This window comes from Herpailurus yagouaroundi, unplaced genomic scaffold (genome assembly GCF_014898765.1).
Source record: "Herpailurus yagouaroundi ecotype Mexico unplaced genomic scaffold, PumYag 308, whole genome shotgun sequence".
Taxonomy (NCBI): Eukaryota; Metazoa; Chordata; class Mammalia; order Carnivora; family Felidae; genus Herpailurus; species Herpailurus yagouaroundi.
In genome coordinates, this window is record NW_024412525.1 from 2,513,055 (window position 1) to 2,531,643 (window position 18,589).

The 18,589-nt window shown below is 52.1% G+C and overlaps 1 protein-coding gene across 2 annotated transcripts in view; it reads left to right on the top strand.

The window, feature by feature from the left end:
- The window catches only part of NAV1 (neuron navigator 1), a 246,203-nt gene that overhangs the window by 13,201 nt on the left and 214,413 nt on the right, over window positions 1-18,589 (top strand). The window contains exon 2 of one of the 2 annotated variants that reach the window (XM_040462204.1): window positions 1,139-1,279. The exons of the other annotated variant lie outside the window; for it this stretch is intronic. The gene's annotated coding sequence lies outside the window, so the exon portion shown is untranslated. The remainder of the gene's footprint in view (window positions 1-1,138; window positions 1,280-18,589) is intronic. 2 annotated transcript variants of the gene reach the window in all.

The following is an 18,589-nucleotide window of genomic DNA, read 5'->3' on the forward strand; positions in this document are numbered from 1 at the left end:
GAGCAAGCAAGCAGGGGAGGGGCAGAGAGAGAGAATCCCAAGCAGGCTCCATGTTGTCAGCACAGAGCCCGACACAGGGCTCGATCTCATGAACTGTGAGATCATGACCTGAGCCAAAATCAAAAGTCAGACACTTAACCTACTAAGCCACCGGGTGCCCCTGATGCTTTTTTGATGGATGAATACACCTTCATAACCCACATCCCAGTCCAGAAACGGAGCATTTTCATCAGCTCATTGTTCTTCTGTCTGTTCCTGTTCCATCAGGACACCTCCCACCCCCCCCCCCCCCACCGCCACAGTGTCACTGTGCTGATTTTTATTACCACTGTGCCTGTCCTTGAATTTCATGCAAATGGAATCATAGGGTATGGACTCTTTTGTGTCTGACATCTTTAGCTCAACATAATATTTTTGAGATTCAGCTGTATTGAATGATGTAGTCCTTTCCTTTTAATTTCTGATGGAGGAACGTACCCCAGTTTATCTTTGGGGGATAAAGCAGCAGCCTTTGGGCTGCTTCCTTTGCTGTAGGATCCACATCTACTAAGCAGCAGTCGGGTATCTGCTAGTAGAGTTTTGAAAATTAAGATGAGCTGGACGTCTTTGAAATCTGCAGTGTCACCTGTTTTCCCAGAGCACTTCCTGCTTTGGTGGCTCCCTGTAAAAGGCCACAGTACCTTTCCTTTCCTTTGTGGACTAGAAAGTCACCCTTAACCTCCTAGAGCTAGAAGTTCGGATCCCGGGTAGAGAGCCACAGGTTTTTCCGTAAGACAGAAAGTTGTTCTGTCTGAACTGAGCTGACACATCTTGACGGGGAGGAGAGTCTGACCCTGCATATGGGGACCGGAGGACGTTAGCCTGAAGGTGCAGGGAAGACAGCCAAGGCCCAGAGCAGGGAAGTGACCAGGAAGCAGTGCTTTAACAGGAGTATGGTCCACGTCTCCCTTGGTCAATGAGAGCATCTCAGCGCCTCGCACAGAACCTGGCACACAGCAGGCTTTCGAAAAAGAGGTGTGGAATGAACTAGTGGATTGCAAGGTGGAGAGTTGGGCCAGCAGACCCACTGCCCCGTCCCTGCTGGGAAAGGAAAGGAAGAGTGGGTAGATTTTTTTTTTTTTTTTTTTTTTTTACAAAGGAACACTCAACAGGACTTCAGGAGTTGGCCATGGAAAGGACACGAGAGAGAGGAGAATCAAAGAGGCATACAGTCTTTTTTGGAAGAGCACTGCACTGAGAGCCGGGGCCTGACTTTGGATCCCTCTTGCTCATCTGTCCAGTAGGTATAATGTTGTGTGTCAGTTTGCTAGAACTGTCATAACAAAGTACCACAAACAGGGTGGCTTTAGACCATGGAAATTTATCGTCTTGGTTCCGGGAGCCGGAAGTCTAAAATCAAGGTGTCGGCAGGGCCGTGCTCCCTCTGAAACCTGTTCTGGAGAATCCTTCCTCACCTTCTGGAGCTTCTGGCGCTTGCCGGCAATCCTTTGGCAATCCTTTGGCAATCCTTTGGCATTCCGTGGCTGATAGATGCCTCCCTCCGGTCTCTGCCTTCATTGTTATGTGGCCGTCTCCTCCCTTGGGGTCTTCCCATCTTCTTCCCATTGTGTGTGTCTGTGTCCAAATCCCCTCTTATAAGGACGTCCTACTTATAAAGCCAACCCTACTCCAATATGACCTCATTGTAGCTAATTACATCTGTAGCAACCCTGTCTCCAAATAAGGTCACATTCTGAGATACTGAGAGTTAGTACTATCTTTCTTGGTGACACAGTTCAATCCATAACCTGCCTGATTACATTGAATGAGGCAATGCATGTGAAGTCCTTTATAACTTCATGAGTTAGGCAAGTATCGGGTGATTTTAGCTATGGGACCTGCTTTTAACTTCTTGTGTGCCCTTGTTCAAATCTCCTCCCTTTTCTGAGTCTTGGTTTCTTCATCACATTTGGTCTCTACATCCTTCTCCAGAGCTCTATCCTGCAATTCTTTGCCTCTGAGGCTGGGAGATTTCAGGTCCGGGATCCGGGGAGCTGTGGGCTCACTAACAGTTGTGGGGAAGTCAGGAGGGGGAGGGAACTGGTCTGAATATCAGAAGGTCCAGCGCATCATTTGGGTACCCAGCTTCCCTCTCCAGGTGGCTGGGACCCTGGAAAGTCCTGAGTATCTTCTCTCTGTACCCCCTGGGTTAGGATAGCCCTCACCTCAGTGAGGGCTAGGAGGGAGGTCTGCTATAAATAGCATTTTCCAGTCATGTCTTCCCCTGCAGGAAACACAGCAGCCTGATGAGGCAGGAAAAAGGTGTTTCCGAAAGAGAGGCCAGGAAAGGGAGAGGATACGTGAGGATTCTGGAGCCAGATGGGTTTCCCGGGTGCTGGAAGAAAGGTACCATGGAGGCAGCTCATAGGGGCTCAGTGTCAGCTGGTGTCAGCTTCTGGGGCTGGCAGGCATATGGCCCTGCCTGGGGTCTGCCAGTCACAAACCCCATGAGAACAGCCAGTGAGAAGGGCCCAGGTTGGATTTGGGCTGGGAGACTTAGGATTTCAGGTTGAGAGAGAGGATTGCAGGTGTCACATTCATTCACTTACCGGTCTGTTCTTTCATTCACTGAGCATTTTCCACAGCTTGGGGCTGAGCTAGGTGCTAAGACAAGCAGTGTGAGGCCCATTTGTAAAAAAAATGGGTCTGGTATGCAAGCCAAGGACTGCACCGGAGGCAGCACCAGAGGCAGCCTTGGACTGTGGGAGGAGGGAGGAGGGAGGAGGGGATGGTAACTGGTGGAGCGCAGGCAAGGCCTCCCAGGAGTGAACGCCATTGGGTGCAAAGAATGAGTGTGAAGAGGAGGGAATGGGGTGGCAGGGGGTGAGAGATACCCCACTCCTCACCTCTGCTCTCCTGGGCCCATCCTTTGTCCAATGCCAGTGTCCAGGAGGGGTCTGAGGAGCTGCCCTGTCTCCTCCGTGGAGACTCTGGGCCAGTCCCTGGGATCTGCCTCTGGAGAATTGCCCCTCTCCTGGCCAGCAGAGAACACCGTCATCTCTGTGTAGAAAATATGTTCGATTCTCAAGTGCCATCTCCTTGAAGAGCCCTAGAAAGTCATTAATCTTCCCCTATAAAAACAGGCTTGATTCTACTGAGGCCTCTGCAGTGGCAGATGTCACAGGCAAAAGCTCAGGCCAGCAGGCTCATCCTGGGGCAGGGGGCGATGGTGCGTCAGCCAGGAACCCAGGAGCCCCGACCCTTGGTCCCCCAGCCCTCCATGATCCGGCCAGACCACAGGGCCCCCCTTAATGGCTGGAGGGGACGGAGATAAAAACAGGCTGTCCTTTCTGTTAAAAACCCCAGAGAGGGGCGCCTGGGTGGCTCAGTCAGTTGGGCGTCTGACTTCGGCTCAGGTCATGATCTCACGGTCCATGAGTTCGAGCCCCGCATCGGGCTCTGTGCTGACAGCTCAGAGCCTGGAGCCTGCTTCAGATTCTGTCTCCCTCTCTCTCTGCCCCTCGCCCGTTCATGCTCTGTCTCTCTCTGTCTCAAAAGTAAATAAACATTAAAAAAAAAAAATTAAAAAAAAAACAAAACCCAGAGAATTCTGCTTCGATGTCACGTTGAGATTCCTTGGCCTTCCCATGCCACCAACAGTGATGGTGAAATGCTACACTTAAACCCCAGTCATTCTTCCAGGATGGGTTGTGACTAGTACCCAACACAGGATTCCGGCGCCTTCTGAGGAATCTGGACAAATTTCAGCTTGTGTGCTCCCCTTTTTTTGTGAAACAGTGCATAGTAGTTTTGGAAGAAAGACAAAAGTTGGGGTATGTGCCTGTGCAGCACCTAGCAGTCCAGCCCATGGCACAGCAGTCAGACGTGTACGGATGCTGAGCGTCCAACCATGCGCGGGGGCCCCCATTAGGCCATGCTTTCAGGATATTAACTCTCCATGTGGGGATTACTTACAAATCTGACTGTGGTCCCAGAGGTCCCCTGGGTCAGCCCGAGGGAGAACTGAGGTCAGAATGACCCAGCCACCTCCAGCACACTCAACTATAACCTCCAAATTGGTACCATTCTCTGCTGGTAATCAGATGACGGGATATTTCTTGATCTTCCCAGTTTTCAGGTGGGTAAACTGAGGCCCACCTTGCCCATGCCGCTTAGATTGGAAAGAACAAGTAATGAAAGCCCAGGAGAAGCTGGCTGGAATCCAGTCCCTTCACTGTAATAATACTGAGAAATGTCAAATAGGATTTTTGTTTCAAAAGAAGGGGAAGGGGTGAGGAGAATCAGGGAGGATGCATCTCTATGTAGTGTCTGGGGTTTGCTGGAGAAGGATGGAAGGGCTCCTCGGGGCCTTGGAAAGGAAGCTGTGTCCTGGGCAGTGTCTGGGGTGAGTGTGGAGCTCTGTGTGAGGGGCTCAGAGGGGCAGGAAGGAAGAGGTCTGGGTGTCCAGAAATCAAGGATAAGAAGAAGGGTTCGTGTCCCCCTGCCACGTCTTAGTTGCGGGACTTTGTGTAAGTTCTGTGTTCCTTCAGTGCCTTCCTCTGTGAACCGGGGATCACTTCAACCCAGCTCACCGGGCCAGCGTGAGAACTGAACGAGAGAACCCACGGAACACACCTAGTGTGGTGCCAGGCGTGCAAAGTGGTTGTTGTTAAATGCGTGGTAGGTCTTGGTGAAGCCTTGTGACCTTCTGAGCCTGCGTTTGCTCTCTGTGATTGGGGGCGATTTTCGGTCCTGCCAGCTCAGGTCAGCTGGGAGGCTTCAGTGAGATGGCGATCATAAAGTGCCAGCATGACCCAGGTTCTCAGTCACTGTCATCTTTTATCCATTGCCTCCTGCCCTTGGGAAGCTCCCAGTGCAGTCGGAGATACCACACCGGAGACTGGACACTGACATAAACCATCAAACGGTGGCTCTTTCAAGAGCCACTGCCTTGGAGCCTCAGCTGCCTTGGATGGGGGAGGCTGAGGGCCTCTGGGCGGAGTTGGCTTCTCTGACAAGAACAAGAACGGGAGCAGAGTTTTGAAGGAGGTGAGAAGCCTGCTGTGGCCTAGATGATGACCGAGGGGCCTCGCCGGTGGGCAGAGGGGAGCAGATTTGCCTTTGTAGGATTCATCCCAGAAGGGAAGGCCTGTTAGGCCAGAGCCGTGGAAGGACTGCTTGCGTCTCTCCTGTGTGGGTTTTGTTTAGAAGCCCCTGAGAACAGGTTGGTGTCTGTCCACTTTGCGCAGGGCCCAGGGCCATCCAGCAATAGGTGCTTAATAGAGGCTGCGTAGAGGGATTCTGGGAAAGGGAGAAAGGATCTGGCTCGCCCTTTGTCCGCATGTCCTCGCATCTTCCTATTGCTACCACCAGAGGGTGCAGTTGCCTAGCAGAAGCCAGCCAGATCCCCACGCCCTCCTTTCCTGTGCTGGCAGAAGTGAATCTTTTGGGCTGGGGAAGCAAGCCCCGCGTGTATCCCCTCTTCTCCGGACTCAAACTAAGTCTGGGGACAGGAGGTTCAGTGGCATGGGGGATCTAGGTTTGCCTCTGGTTTCCTGGGCGGTGCCAAAAAAGTCTTGTATTCTTGATTTTGGTTCCACCTGCCACGGACACTGTCTCCCCACCAAAACCCAGTGTCCTTACCTTCTCCTTTTTAGGCGTCATTCTTCAGGATATAAAGCCCATTAAGTATCTTGGGTGACAGGACACGGAGCAGGCTAGGATGCTGTTGGTTGGCAAGAGCAAAAGGTCAAAGATTTTCCAGCCTGGGCTCTTATTCTGGGATATGCTTCCCTTTCGTTTACGAGTCTCTCAGCCGGGGTCAGCCTTTCCTCCACCATTGGCACAGCCTTCCCGCTAGGCCAGGACCACTTGCCCCATTGCAGATGGACAGAAGCCTCCCTAAACCACTCAGGCTGGTGGCTCTCCTGGGCCAGGGGCCCACAGGCAAGAGCCCAGTGACCCTGCATCTGGAGTGGTTTGGGGTACCAAAGGGAATGACGTACCACAGAATGAGGCAGGGGAGGAGCTGGGTTGGCGATGGGCCCTGGGTTCCTTACCCCCCAGCAGGCCCCAAGAGGCGGGGATTTAATGAAACCCTGTCTCCCATTCCTTTAGGGCCCAAGTCACTGTTCCCATGGAAAGAAACCAAGATCTCGACAATCTGGATCTCTGTTGCTGCGTGGCAACATTTCTGTCTCCCCCTCTCCGCAGAGCCCCTTTCCTGAGACAGAGGAGCCACAGAGAGCTTTGGGATCTGTGCCACGAGCCCTGAGGCCTCCCAGGACTCCTGCACAATGACGGGAAGGCCAAGCTGCCATCCCAGGCCAGCCTGGGTGCCACAGTACAGACAGTGGGCTCGGGGGACGTAGTCAGCATTTCTGCTGCATTTTCCGCCACCACAGGCTTTCCCGTTGTGCTCCCCAGTCATTATTCTTTCCAGACGTCCTGAGCCCTGCCTGCATCCAGGGACTGGCTGTGGCCAGCATGGGGTGGGGCCTTGGTGCTCTGAACCTTCTCTTACTCAGACCCCAGAGAGTCCTTGACCACAGGAGCCTCCGTGGTGGACGAAGCTCACAGGTGACAGAACTTGCCGGGAGGACAGGAGTTCTGCTGTGAGTCCTTCTCCTTGTTTTAAAGACAGTGTTGGGGGTGCCTGGCTGGCTCAGTTGGTAGAGCCTGATCTTGGGGTCCTAAGTTTGAGTTCCACATTGGGTGGAGAGTTTACTTAAAAACTTAAAAAAATAAATAAAATTGAAAGAAAGAAAGAAAGAAAGAAAAAGAAAAGGAAAGAAAAGAGAAGAGGAAGACCGTGTTGGCAGTCCTTGTTGGTGGGACAGTGGGATATTGTCAACCACTGAGCTTGTCCTAAATGTAATCATTTTAATACAGCGATCACGGTGATTTGTGGACAGGAAGGAACTACCGTTCCTTCTTCCTACTGTTCCTTTATCCTTGGCCCCCAGGATAAAGGATGACAGGAACAAAGGCAAAGGCATCTGCCCCCGTCACAGGTGGGGTTATACAGAAGCAGGGTGTGGACACGCAGACCTGGGTTTGATTCCTGGCTGTGCTACTTTCCAGCTGCGGAACTGACCTCGGTGCTTTAGCTTCCTTGACTGTCAGTGAAGTTACCGTGAAGACTGAAGAGAAGTCAGCCTACCAAGTAGCTGGCACGTGGTAGACAATAAAAGTTAGTTTTATTTTCCATCATTTACATTTCTAGGTTTTTCCTTCGGCATCTTTTTCCCCCACATACTGGAAAACCAGCGACAGAAACTGTTTTTCCCTGTCAGCCGATCGGCTCCCTTAGGGCAGGGCTCTGTCTGCCTCATCAGTTTGGGGTTTACTGGAGAGCAAGGGCTATATTTCCCCCAATCATCCTTGGGCCGCCATGAAGTTAGCGACTCTGCCTTGCCCATCCGACTGGGAGCTCTCTGAAGGCAGGGATGTGTTTCCTCCATCAGACTAGGAGCTGCTATGCTTGGACGCTTGGGCAGCAGGCACCATTGTAGAGTAAGATTTCCAAGGTTGGAACAAAGACACCTAAGAATTAGAGGCAATTAGTTTTGAGAATCGGTGATCGACCAAAGAGGGCAGGTAATGAACGCCACCTATTTGGTAGGCTCTGAAGGCGTTTTTCAGGCGACAAGTATGCCTCCTGACCTTGGTGTTGGGTCCCTGTTGGCAGAAGGTGTTTCTGAGATGGAGACATCTGGAGGGCAGATGCCGAGCTGGCTGGGTTGGGTGGAGGCCTGGAAGGCTTCAGATTCCAGGCTCTGTGACTCACCCCTCCAGCACAGCAGCCAGCCAGCAGCTGGGCTGCCGGGGTTGGTGAGGCAGGCCCGGCTGGACAGTGGTGCCCTCCCATTGGGCACAGCCGCATCGCAGCAGGAAAAGACCGAAGGGACCCTGGCAGGGACTGACTGCTTGGTGTAACTGCCTTCCCACACCAGTCTCAAGCTTCCCTGTGAATGGGGCTGAGAACGTCGTTCTGAGCAGGTCCTTCCGAGAACATGCATAAACGTAGATTGTGGCCACTTCTTTCTGTGGGCCCAGGGGGACTCCCAGGCTGTTGGTGCTTATGGATGGCAGTGAGCTGGCCTGGAGGGGGCAGGCAGGGAGGTGTGGGACAAGTCCCGTCTATGGTGTTTGTCGATAAGAGACCAGTGACTCACCAGGAAGGAAGGTGGGTTCTGAAGTCAAACACCTGAGTCCAGATCCCGGACCCTCCTTGCCTGGATGATCTCGGACAATCATTTAAGCATCAGTTTCCTCTGCTGAAAAGCGGGGATGAAAACAGCACAGGGTGGTGGGTGGATCAATGAGGTAATGCACAAGCAAGTGCTTTGTAGACAGTTTTGCCAGAATACACGGTTATGAGTGTTAGGCTGACCCCCTGACTGAGCTGTCCTGATCTTGCGGTGAAGTCCTAAGGGCAGATGTGTGGGGGAAGTGACAGACTAATCGAGAGGTGACGGGAGAGTCAGAGGGTGTAGACGTGCTTACCAAGCCCATATGGGAGCTGAGGGTTGCTGCCTCTGGTCCCACGCCTCCTGCGCACCCACAGCAGCAGGAAACATTTGTTCCCCGGAGAAATCTCCTCCAAGAGCCTCCGGGCACGGGACCCAGGCTGGACGACAGAGGGCCGCTTGCTCACTTGCATAGGCTGTCATTATCCCGATGTGATTTTCTCTGGCATCGCCCAGTCCGGGAGAAGCTGTTGGATCTGGGCCAGGGGGAAAGTACTCGAGGCGCTGACTCCCAGGTGCAACTTGTGTCTGCCTCAGGTGCCAGAGGCACGGCAAGGTGAACCCCAGGACCCGCCAAACCTGAAAGAGAGAGGGAGCCAGGGAATCCGATGCCCAGATTGTGTGCGGAGGCCACCTGTGACTCTGGGACTGTCACCCTACTTCTGAGTCCATTTCCTCATCTGCAAAGTGAGGGCATCGATTCCTGTTTCAGTGGGTGTTGTAAGGATAAGAGGAGGGAACGTGGGAAAGAGAAAGCTTCGGAGGGCAGGACGCTGCGGTGGCGACAGAGTCTCTGTAGGCCGACTGAGCCGCTTGGGATTCGAGACCCTTCTGCACCACCGAGCCTTCAGCCTCGCCCTGGGGGCTGTCCGGGGAGGAATAGTGAGTCTAAGCTCCCCCGCTTTTTAGCAGTGAGGCTTTACCCTTCTGAGGCTCAGTGTCCTTACCTGTAAAGGGAGTGTATGTTTCTTATTGCCGCTGTCACAAATTACCACAAACTTGGTGGCTTAGAACAACACAAATTCATTACCGCGCAGCTCTGGTAGGAGGGGGGCAGTCACTAGGCTAAAATCAAGACCCTGGCAGGGTTGCTGCGTTCCTTTCTGATTCGGTTCCCTTGCCTTTCCCAGATTCTAGAAGCCACTCTTACTCTTTGGTTCTGGGCCCCTTCCTTTAGCTTCAAAGCCAGCGACAGCAGGTCAAGTCCTCATGCTGCCACATTTCTGCTACTCTGCAGCGGGAAGCGGTTTCTGCTTTTAAGGACTCGTGTGATTAGATTGGGCCCACCTGGATAATCCAGGCTAATCTCCCCATCTCAGCGTCCTTAACCCTGAATACATCTGCAAAGACCCTTTGGCACTTCAGGCAACATCTTCATGGGTTCTGAGTACTAGGGCACGGATAGCTTTGGGGTCCATTGTTCTGCATCCCATAGGGAATAATAAAGGTCCCTACCATACAGGATTCTTGGGATGAAGAAATACACATTTTAAAAGGATAATACGTGTAAAGTGACTGATGTATACTAAGTGCTCCATGAATGTTTGGTTATTTATTACCATTACTCTGTAAGTTATTAATGGCACTTTTCTAAGGGAGAAGGTACAGGTTCTGGTTTCCACTAGGCTCTGTCACTCTCCCTCTCTGTGCCTCGATTTCTTCTGCCAGGAGAGGAGAAGCGGATCCTGATCTTGGCAGCTGTGACTCCAGGCCTGGGAGATACACAAAGTTTCCCTTGTGTTGTGTGAGAGCGGCTGCCAGCAGCGGGCACGGGGCCCGGCCCATGGCTATCCCAGGGACACAGCATTCACCGAGATCACAAGGGAACAGAAGGGCCCCTTCTTCAGAGGGCAGAGAGGTTCCAAGCGGATCCCTGCAGGAACTGAACCCCTCTGTGGGAAAGAATCGCTTCTGTTGTGAAGCAGCCTCACTATTTGCAGAGCGTTTTACAATCATTTTTATTAGCAGAGCCCCTGAGACCTGAGCATAATAGAAGGGCTGTCACCCACCCCCTGCCTCTCTGGGGGAAACTGAGGCCTGCACAGTTGGAGGCAGGACCCCAGGCCACGAGATGAGGTGGATTTGACCTCTAAGGGCCTTGTAGATTCAGACCAGCGTTTTACAGGCGCCAGACACTCCCCCCAGCCCCCAGTTCACTGAACTGAACCAGAAATTAACACCCAATGCCTCTCAGCACCTCTCAGACTTTTCTTTAAAAGACCAATTTGAAATGCAGCCACCCTCTTTCATATCCAGGCTCCGGCTGGTCTTTTCTTTCAGATACTGGCCGTGCCCCCTTCCCTCTGAACTTCTTCTCAGAAGCCCTGAACTCTTCTCATCATGCCCAGACTCCTTCCTATGGGCTCCAGGGGGCTCACATGCTCTACCCCACTGCCCAGCACTCTCCCAACACGCGCACTGCGTGATGGTTTCTGCAGAAGGGCCAAGGGCAAGCTACCTCTCCTGGCACTTCAACTGCTCATTGTGTCCTCTGAGGACCCCCTCCCCATGCCCCACGGAACAGCCAGTAGCTGCTTCTACATCCCAGTTCACTGTGAAGGCCTGCAGGTGGCCCAGTGCCTTCAGAAAGGCTTCCCACCAAGCCCACCACCACCCCTCCCCCATCACCCCTCCCCCCCTCGTCCCCCACCACCCTGAACTCTTGGCTTCCCCTGCCCCTCAGTGCTCAGGGATACTCAGCTGTCACATGGCTCTGTACCCCTCCCTTGTACTTAGGCTGTGCTCCTCCGCAGGGAGATGGAGATACTACCATTTCCATCCGGCAGCCTGCCCCTCCCTGGGTCTGCCGTAGTAGCATTCGCCCACAGAGCTTTCATACACAGACCACCGGCCTCCCTTGGGAAATGGCAGTGTTGCCCCACAGGTCCCCCAACCCATGGTTCCTTTAGTCCCCTAAATTCTAACTAGGGTTTTCTTTCCTGATTGACAGACTCATTACAGGAAAATAGAAAAGCATTAAGTAGCCATAATCCCCCTCTCCAGAAGCAGGTGCTGTTCACATTTCCTTCTAGTCTTTTCTCCTTTTATTTTTTTTAAGTTTATTTATTGATTTTGAGAGAGAGAGAGCTTGTGGGGGTGGGGAGGGGGAGAGAGGTGGAGAGAGAGGGAGAGAGAGAATCCCCAGCAGGCACTCAACACAGGGCTTGATCCCGTGAACTGAGCCAAAATCAAGAGTCAGATGCTTAACTGAGCACACAGGCGCCCCATAATCTTTTCTCTCTCTCTGTTTATTTCATTTTTGAGAGAGAGAAAGAGAGACAGAGCATGAGTGGGGGAGGGGCAGAGACAGAGAGGGAGAGAGAATCGAAGCAGGGTCCAGGCTCTGAGCTGTCAGCACAGAGCCCAACGCGGGTCTCAATCAAACTCATGAACCACGTGATCATGAGCTGAGACGAAGTCAGACGCTTAACCCACTGAGCCACCCAGGCACCCCTCTTTTCTCTTTTTAAAGACAAGTTTGTCTCCTCACAGTTGGTATCATACCCTGCATACAATTTCCTGGTTTTGCTGTTTTACTTAATATGATCATAATATTTTCCATATCAAAACTCCGTATGCATCATTTTTAACATTTTTTCATATGGATATACCATAATTTGCTCAACTATTTGGGATTCCTCCTCGCTTATAATCCCCAGACCACAGGGGGATGACTTCATCAGTGTTTTGGAATAGTTGCCTCCTCTCCCCTACCACCCCAGCCACCAGAAGATAAAAGACATGACCAGCTGCTCTTTATGGGACTCTGATTAGGATCTTAGCATCACACTCCCCCCCTCCCCCGCCCCCTCCCCCACCGCCCTTCCTGTCTCACACCATGGGAAAGCCATCAGCTGCAGGGGGGGAGCTGACAAACACCCCACCCTGTTCCCGGGGAACCAGCTTCTGTTGGTGCAGGGGGTTATCTCTGTTGTTTGTTTTCTGATGGTGCTGTTCCCACACTTGGGGGCATGGGCTGGGCCAGAGGGACCTTGACCTGCGGAGATCACTGCCTGCTCTGGAGGAAATGGGCTACCAGGTGCAGGGCTCGACAGGTGTAGCTGGATGGGCTGTGCCGCCCCTGTTGGGACTACTGGCGGTAGAGGTGAAAGAGGCGCCTCCGGGATCCATTTGGTCTAATTTAACCAATAGTAAAGATCTACTGTGTGTATACATGGCATTCATGTGGCCGAGGTTGCCAGAGGCACGGAGAGGTGGAACTTACAACTCCTTGGGATCTCTTCAAATGCAGCTTGGCCAGGGTCCACCCAGGAGATGCTGTGGCTTCCTCCCAATACATAGATATACCTGCTTTCTTAGGGTCTGTACCAAAAGCTTTGCACCCTTCATATTTGTAAGGCCCTGGATTCACATCTACAGTGTCCGCTCTCTGTATGATACAGAGCAAAGGCTATCGATCCACATGAGGATCAAAACCGGGAGACTGAGCCCCACTGAGTGCTTTGACCAGCCGTGTGGTATGTATCACCACCCCCCCTTCATTGAGACCCCGCGATGAAAAGCTGCATAGCCACCTCTGAGAGCCTGGACGGTGTGCAGTCATGGGCTGCCCCGGCTGTGCGTCAAAGGAGCAATGGAGTGTGGGCATCCCAGGCTGACAGAGAAGGCAGACCTTGGGGGCTGGAGTGAGGAGGTGCTGAGGGGCAGCTCCTGAGGCCCTCCCTCTGCTCTTCTAGCCCAGAGCAAGCCCCCCGGTGCAGTTGTGGTCCTGGGGCAGCTCGTCTTTTCCCTAGTTAACCGTATCCTGTGCATAGATCTGGGCTGCCAACCCCAGAACCCTGGAACACTGCTTTCCATGATACTCAAAGCCTACCTATTAACAAAGCATCAGCAAACCCCTCTGCACTCCCCAAGGCTGCAGCTTGTTAGGTGCCGTATGTGTTCTTTCTGAGTTGTGGGTGCTGACATGGCTGGTCACATCTGGGTCCAGTACATTCTTGTCAGGGCCTCCGTGGCTGCAAGGACACACATGACCACAGTCATGCTACCCACATAATGGGCTCAGGCACACGTGGGTTTGATAATGGCTGTGACTATTAGGCATGTAGTTTTAGCTCTTTGGCCTCAGTTACCACATCTGTAAAATAGGAGTATTAATCATACGCACTATATAAAGTTGTAAGGACTCAGTAAGATGACACAGGCAACACATATTTGCACAGGTCTCGTCCTAAGAGTATGTGCTCAGGAAAGAGGGCTTGGTTGCAGCGGTTTCTGGGTCCTCATGCTGTTCATTGATCCCTCTCTTCCCTAGAGCATCTGTCTGGTCTGAAAGTCCAGATGTGCCTCGTGCACACACAGAAGTTTCTGGAGGTCCCTCTAGGTCACTGGGCTTGAATGACAGGCCCAGGGGAGGAAAGTCAGACTGAAAGGCACGATAGGTGGGCCTGGAGCCCAGACAGCTGTGCAGGGTGAGGCCTCCTAAGCTCCCCACTCCTCCCAGCTGCTTCCCGTTTGTTGCAGGACACCTGGGGAGAACCACATTTCCTCCCTGCACTGGACAAACCCAGGCTCTTCCTCCACCCCTAAGACTTCTGTTCAGAACCATCTGCAGTCCTCAGGGCTGAGAGCTTGTCTGCAGTGAACAGCCAGCCCTGGCCAGAGATGCTCAGACCCTTCAAGGTCTGTGGCTGATTTTGGGTGGGTTCCTGTGGCAGCTTGGTCCAGTGGGAGTCTGCCTGGTCACCTCCTGCCACCCCGGGGCAACAAGGGGTCACTGTTGTCAGCTATCAGGCAGGCTCCTCTGAGGCCAGGGCCTACCCCAAAGGGGCTTTGGTTTATGAAGGTCTTGGATGTCTGAAACTAACATCACCTTCAGTTCTTGAAGCAGATGACTCCAGCCATCTGAAAGCATGCATGTTCACATAGCACCAGGGATGCTCAAAGGGGGTCGTGGACCTCTGAGGTGGATAAGTTAGCCTTCTCTTCACTTTTGAGGTTACTGAAGATCTCCTCTTGCCATCTGACAACATATAAAACATTCTGGATCGCCAAGATTATGTCTGTGTTAAAAAGAAAATTACCTAGGGAGACACAGGGCAAGTAAACGCAGTTGCGTGGGTTTGAACGGGGTTTCTTTGCTCAACAGGACACTATAGGCAAGGGGCGACACTGGAAAAGAATATGAAAATTAAATGATAAAATGCAATGGCATTAATTTTCTGACCCTGAAGTTCATAGGGTAGTTACGCAGAATGTCCTGACTCTTCGGAAATAAACATTAAAGGGATCAGGCACGATGGCAGAATGTCAGTGATTTGCTCTCAGATGTTTTAGGGGAACGCAGTTCTTTGTACTAAACCTTGGAACTTCTCTCTAATTTTAAGATGGCTTCTAAAAAGTGAATCAAAAATAAATAAATAAGTAGAAAAGGTTAAACAGGCACACATACAAAGTAAAACAAAACAACCTCCCCCACCCCAAAACAAAAAATCAGTAGCTTTCCATAGGCCTGGCCTGAGTTTTTTTTCCTATTTGGAACATCTGGGGTCATTTAAGTATATCTCCACTATCTTTTGCTATTTTAGGCATGGTTTGAATTCATATGGTCCAAGTGATTGACCCAAGACAGTGTTGAGGAATACATTTATCACGAATCAGTCACAAACCTAGGGGGGGTCAGGTTCTCGCCACAGATTCAGAGGTCATACATAGGCACTGGGGGGGAGGGGGCTTAGGGTGAAAGCAGTTCATCACCTCTGCATTTGGAAGTTCCCTCCGTCTCCCTTGTCACCGTTCTCCCTTAGCTCAGCTGGACACCTCCCAAGACCAAGGCAGTGTAAAAAGAATGAAGGCTTGGAGGCAGAAACCCAGATCTTTTAACCATTGGGCAAGTTAGTGTACGTCTGTAGTTTTAAATTTGCAGTTTCACCTGTGAAATACAGATTACCACCTGGCCTGCCTAGCTCATAGGATTATCATAAGAGCCAAATGAAATAATACATGTAAAACTGTTTTAACTGTAAAATACTGTATTTGTTTGATTTATTATGATTTATAACTTATTGTTTATTTGACTTGTTATTTATTATACTAGAGAAACGATAGCCATCCTGGGTGGGACCTCCTCTAGATGCTTGTGTGTCCTGATTAAGCTGACCTGGAAAACACCAAACAAAAAAATTGGAGCAGGTGGAAGGAAGCATGTTCCCTCCCTACCTGGTAGGAGCCCATGGCCTACATGTAGGCTGTGCCCAGGGCACATCCAACAACCGCAAAGATCAAGCACACTGCCAGGGCCAGGCCCCTCTTTCCAGACATCAGGGGAATGCCTGGCAAAATAGCCCTGAATTCTGTCCCCCTCTGGTTCCAGAGGGCATCTGGTCACAAACCCTGATCCTTGCCTCTGGCCTCTGCAGGTCGGCCCCATGGGAAGTACAGGTCTGCCTATGGGAAGAGGCCCCATGCCAACTAAGAGTGACTGTCCTCCGAGTGGACAGGGATAAGCCTTCAGGGCTGTGCATAGTGAAACCACAGACTGGGGACGTTTGCCTGGTGCCCTGGGGGTGGGATGAAGCTGTATCATCCTGTTTACAGCTGGGCCTATGCCGGAGGGTCTCTCCAGTTCTGCCTCAGAAGAGGCACCAGGCGTAAAGTCTCCCGCCCTCTCTGGATCTGTTCTCTGAGTGGAGGCTTGCTCCTGGAAGCCCAGGTACAGCAGGAATGTTGCCTCCGCGGGTTCTCCACCCGAGGAACCTCAGGCCTGACGGCCTGGCCTATTTTCTACCATTAGCCCTGCAGCTGCCTGTGCTCTGCTGCTGACCCTGGTTGTTCGTTGCTAAGGCAACAAAGCCCTCCAGCTTCCTGAGCTCCACAGAATCTCAGGCACCCATTTCCGCCAGGGTGGAGGTGCCCTGTGACTACTTCTGTCCCAGCCAAAGGGCTGTATCAGGCCTGCTGGGTCTGACAGCCATTGATTTTGATAGAACACAGTGGTCAGCGTGTACCGTGGGCTATAGGAGCTCAGAGGCACCCAGTCCTGGGTCTCTACATTTGCCGTTGGGACTAAACATAGCTGCAGTGGCAATGTGAGACGGTGGAAGTCGGGCTGACCTCCCTGAGCCTCATTTTCATTAGTAAAGTGGAGATAGTGGCCGGATTGCCATGAGAATCAAATGAGAGAATGGACGTGATGATGTAGGCAGGGTTCCCAGCGCGGTGCCTGACACATGGTAGGTATCCAATAAATAAAAGACAGCTCCCTTTCCTAATGTTGTCATGGCACAGACCAATGTCAAGCATCTATCGAGCAACCTTCCATGTTCCAGGTACTGCCAGGCTCCAAGTGTGAGGAATGCAGTCCCTGCCGGGCAAGTGTTAGCAGCACAGCTGAGGAGTCAGGCCTCTTGCCATGCTGAGATCACAGTCAAAAGGGGACCGCAGATTAAGCGCCCTGGACCCGTCCTTGGGTCTCTGGCTATGGCAGCCCAGCAACATAACCGCAGGGACCCCTCAGCTATCCACAGTCAAGATCTAGGGGCCTGGCCTGGCTTTCTGGCCTGCCTAGAATCACTTATTATAGCTTTTATTTTTCTTTTGTAGCAAATTTCCCTTCCTATTTTGGTTTTGTTTATCCACTCTTAAAGTGGGATTACATAGGAATTTATCCTAAGTAAGTGATCAGCAATGTGTACAAAGATCTAGCTGCAAGAATGTTCTCTGCAGGGTTGTTTATCACAGTGGAGACGTTACACACAATCTGAGTGGAAACAATAGCAGACGCGTGAACGGTGCCTTGGACGGGCCATCTAGCGGAAAGGGGAGTCTTTGCGGGTGCTGGTGCCCACATCGGGAATTATCCGCAGCTCGTTCATTCCACTCACATTCCATGAGCACCTTACGGGCAAAAGGCCTGTGCAAGAGAGTGTCTCAGTCCAGTTGTTCATAGACAGCAGTGTGGTCAGAGATTAAAGGGAAAAAGCGTGGGATCTCTGATGGGAGAATCTTTGGTCACCTCAAGCCTGAGGCAGGCAGCATGCCATGTGGTGGGGTTCCGTGGTGGCCGGACATCTCCAGTGCACAGGACTGTGTGTCCCACGCTGGCTTCCCGAGAGCAGTTATGAGGCAGGGTAAGTTCAAGACTCAGAGTCTAGATACCTGGGTTCTAATTCCCCTTGGCCTCTGCTGCCGTCACCGAGGGGGGAGCAGTAATACCTGTGTGAGCTACTGCCAACGAGTCCTTATAAGACCACAAACGAGGCAGTACAGTGGCCCTCTCTAAACTGGGAAGGGAGGGACACAGATTAATTTTTCCAGAACAATGAGATCCTCCTTCCTTGAGTAGATGCCCTCGGACGTGGGGTGGTATCTGGCTTTGTTCTTTTTGGGAATCACTTCTCTTTCCACCCCAGTAGCCGTGTCCTCTCTGGCCGCCTGGCTCTTGTCCCTCCCTGTCCCGTCCCATCTTTTCCAGTAGTATCCTCGGAGAAGCCTGGGCCAGGCACTGTTAGCCCAGGGCCGGTGTGGTCTGAAACCACTGTCATCACTGGGGAGGTTCCATGGATGAGCCCTCCCCTTGAAAGTCAATAAACAAACTTTGTTTAAAGCCCTGACATAGTGTTTATTTGTGTCGGTCGAGCTCAGATTGAATTACATGGGCACAGGGCCTGTCCCTGAGGAATTTAGCATCTAGGCCAGACACCCTGACTGATTGAGAGAACAAACAGACAGCAGGACATCAGGGCAAGGCAGGCCACAGGGAGCTGACACTTGAATTCCCAGCATATGGCTGCTAACCCCAGAGAATTTTTCATCTCCTGATGAGAGTGTGTGTGTGTGTGCACACGTGCACACACACACACACACACACACGCACACGCGCACGCGCGCGCGTGCATTCCCCTATGCCATATTCACATTCTTTCAAGGGGAAGGAAAGAAGGAGGGAAGGAGAAAAAGAAGGAAGGAAAGGAAACCAAAACAAATCTTTGAAGAGGGGACATGTGACCCCAGATAAACCCATATGCTGCTCCCGCCCTGCCCTCTAGACCAGCTCTTCCTAGCACAGCCCCTAACCGGGAGCTGTTGTCACCTCCCCCACATCTCTGTCACACATACCTGCCTCGCTGTCTTGCAGTCAGGGCCCTCCATAATGATAGAGGGAGGCCCAATTTGTCTTCTGCCCCAGGCCAGCCTGCTTTTCCCCTGTGGTTGGCTCCAGATGTGGCTCCCGGGGGCATGGCCACAAGAAAGCCCAGACCAGCTCAGCAGTGGGCTTGCCAGCTGCCGGCCCTGGCAGCTTGGGTGGCTTACCATGGTCTCCACTGACTCTGGGGACACACATTTCCCAGGAGGCAGCTGGTGTGTGGCTATATCAGAGCCACTGCCCACCCTGCCCA